Source organism: Sinocyclocheilus rhinocerous, unplaced genomic scaffold (assembly GCF_001515625.1).
Source record: "Sinocyclocheilus rhinocerous isolate Xijiao unplaced genomic scaffold, SAMN03320098_v1.1 scaffold101, whole genome shotgun sequence".
NCBI lineage: Eukaryota > Metazoa > Chordata > Actinopteri > Cypriniformes > Cyprinidae > Sinocyclocheilus > Sinocyclocheilus rhinocerous.
This window is the reverse complement of record NW_015626036.1, coordinates 740236-743353: the sequence shown is the minus strand read 5'-3', so window position 1 is coordinate 743353 and position 3118 is coordinate 740236. Positions and strand designations below refer to the sequence as shown.

Genomic DNA, 3118 nt, shown 5'->3' with positions numbered 1-3118 from the left:
TCTCTCTCTCTCTCACACACACACTCACACACACACATGATGCGCAAAACTCCGCATTTGAACTGTCAATAGCAAATACTTAAACTAATTACAAAACAGTAGCTGATTCCGCATTACCTCCTCTCCTAGGTTCACGAAACGGTCGTCCATAAAATGCATTGCTGTTCTGTTGTAAGTGATCCAAATAAAGTGCTTTTGCTTTCGCACTGAAACACACAGCGTCTCCCTGACATGCTGCTTCAACACTAACTGCGGTTACTGACACCATGCCTTCTTTCTTTGCGTGCACATTTGCGGCGGGATTATGCAAATATTTCCACATAGTGGGGTAGATATGTGGGGGCGTGTTAGAATGAGCCGTTTTAGGGGGGCGTGGCAGAGTCTTAACTTTGATAAAGAATATCTCTTTGGTTTTGAGACTTTAGTCTTTGCAACTTCAGGGATCTTATCTATGCACAATCAGCTTGTAACACTCCAAAGAGAAAGGAAAACTTGAAATCGCATCATATGACCCCTTTAACCTGTTTTCTAAACACTCCTCCAGATTTTAGGAGAAAATATCTTAACATTTCACAAGTTACATCGCCTTTAATGACTCTTAACAGATCTTTTAAAGAAGCTAATAAAATTGGACATAATAATTGGTGTTTTCTATATACTATACAAACAATAATGTATTTGGTAACACGTTTATATATATTTTAAGAGCTACTTAAAGACTGAGTGAGTCGTTCAGGAGTCTTGAGTCGTTTTTTTTTAAATTCATTATAAAGAACCACTCTATAAGGTTCTTTTTAAGTTTTTCTGGACACTCCGTCTGCCTCTAGATTTTAGGAGAAACTATATTAACATTACACGAGTTGCATCACCATGTAATGATTCCTTGAACAGTTATTTTATTCATTAAGGAAGCTGATAAAAATTGGCCATAATAATTGGTGTTAAATATATACTAAACTAACAATAATGTATTTGGTAACACATTTTTATTCAGTTACTTAATGATTGAGTGAGTCTCTTTTTTATGGATTCATTAGTAAAAACCAGTTCATAAGAGTCATTTTTAACAGAAGCAGACCATTTGTTTGTGAATCACTATATTGATTGTGTTGTATGTTTGTTGTTGTGTGCAAACATTGATATAGTGTCTATTTAGCATGCAGTTTTTTTTCTCTCTTCAAACTCGCAAGTTGGGTAAAATGAAAGATTATTTTGCCTGTCTGCAGTCATCTATTTTAGTATGACATTCTGCCCACATTAGCACAAGAATACTCATGTTCAAGAATCATTAATGGATCTGAAGATCATTAAAATCCTTCAGTTCCAGTGCTTAGTTTTTTTTCTAAACGCCTGCTTTGTTCAGACCACATTGTGGCAGCTCAGTGTTTTTTTCCTCTTTGCATGTGATGGGAAATTAAATACATAAAGTTAATAAAGTGAAATGAGAGGTGGAGAGATTGGTGTTATGTTAGCGGGAATGAAAGCGATGCCGGATGAAATCACAGCGCCGTCGGCATCTGTGCTGGGAATTCAGTGCGCTAATCGACCAATTAGAGCTTTCGGATTCGGCGGAGAGACGTAACACAAAGCCCGGCCTGTCATTTAATCAACTTCATTCTAATTTAAAACCGGCGGAGTGCAAGCACGCTGTTTGCTTACGTTGAATAATCACGTATTTGTTTCGCTTTCACTAAAAGAAAAACACATTTGCTTTAAAATTGCATTACAGAAACAGGATTGAATCCCAGCCGTCTGAAACAACCCCCCGAATCCATTTGCCTTCAGGCAGATATTGATGTCGAAACCTAAAAGCGCTCAACGTGCATGTGTACGCACGGTGGCCGAGCGCGTCCAATCGCAGCGCAGTGGGTCGTATACAAAGAGGCAATTAATATCGAACCGAGCACGGTGGCCTGCAACGTCCTATAATAACATGGTTAGACCAAAGGTTAATGTGTTGAATTCGATATGCATCCCCATTCGTTTCAATGAAGCTGTCCGAAAAAAAGAGAGGTAGTCTGTAATCAAAGGGCTCGCCGTGCAAAGTGAAATTAATTATAGGGGCCTTCATAAATTCAATGTCATGTCTTAATCTTCCGCTGGTCCCCTCCCAGCCGTTATCAGCTCGGCTGGAAGTGGGCCGCACGCTCGGGCCGATCTAATAAATGGCTGTGTGAGATGATAATCGTGAATGAGCTTTATGTCGGTGGAGATGTGAGTCCGCTCGGACCGGAGAACCCTTTAGTCAAACACCAGTAAAAATGATGGTGTTTATCAGCCCATCCCCCTCACGGTGAATATAGAGAGTACATTATGTGTTCTGGAAGTGAACTGCTGTGATATTTAATACAGTTGAGCGGTCTGGTGTGCATCGCGCGATCAAAATAACAGCAGCCTTTTTGAAAACATGAATGCATGCATGTCTGAGATATACGACGACCTACATGACAGACAAGATTTAAAGGAATAGTTCAGCCAAAAATGAACATTTGCTGAAGATGTACTCACCCTCAGACCATCCAAGATGTAGTTTGTTTGTTCTTCAAGATTTGGAGAAATTTAGCATCGCATCACTTGCTCACCAATGGATGCTCTGCAGTGAATGGGTGCCGTCAGAATGAGAGTCCAAACAGCTGATAAAAACATCACAATAATCCACAAGTAACCCACACCACTCCAGTCCATCAGTTAACATCTTATGAAGCGAAAGCTGCGTGTTTGTAAGAAACAAATCCACCATTAAGACGCTTGGAACGTCAAACCATTGCTTCCAGCTGATCTTGTATCTATAAAGCTTCCTCTAGTGAAAAAGTCTGAATCAGGAGAGAAATCTGCACAGATAATGCACCATTTACAAGCGAGTCAAAAACAGCTCTAAACAAGTAGGAGATTACTTTTTCACTGGAGGAAGTGTTATCGTGGATTATGGACACGTATTTTAGCTTGGAAATGACGGTTTAAAGTGAAAACATCTTAATGTTAAGAGTATTTGTTTCTTGCCGCTTTTCACTCACAAGATGATGTGGTCACAAGAGTGGTGTGGATTAATGTGATGTTTTATCAGCTGTTTGGACTCTCATTCTGACGGCACCCATTCACTGCAGAGCATCCATTGGTG

General features: G+C 39.8%; 1 protein-coding gene across 1 annotated transcript in view; it reads left to right on the top strand.

Moving 5' to 3' along the window:
- The window catches only part of LOC107709247 (tetratricopeptide repeat protein 28-like), a 130714-nt gene that overhangs the window by 81990 nt on the left and 45606 nt on the right, over positions 1-3118 (top strand). The window lies entirely within an intron of this gene.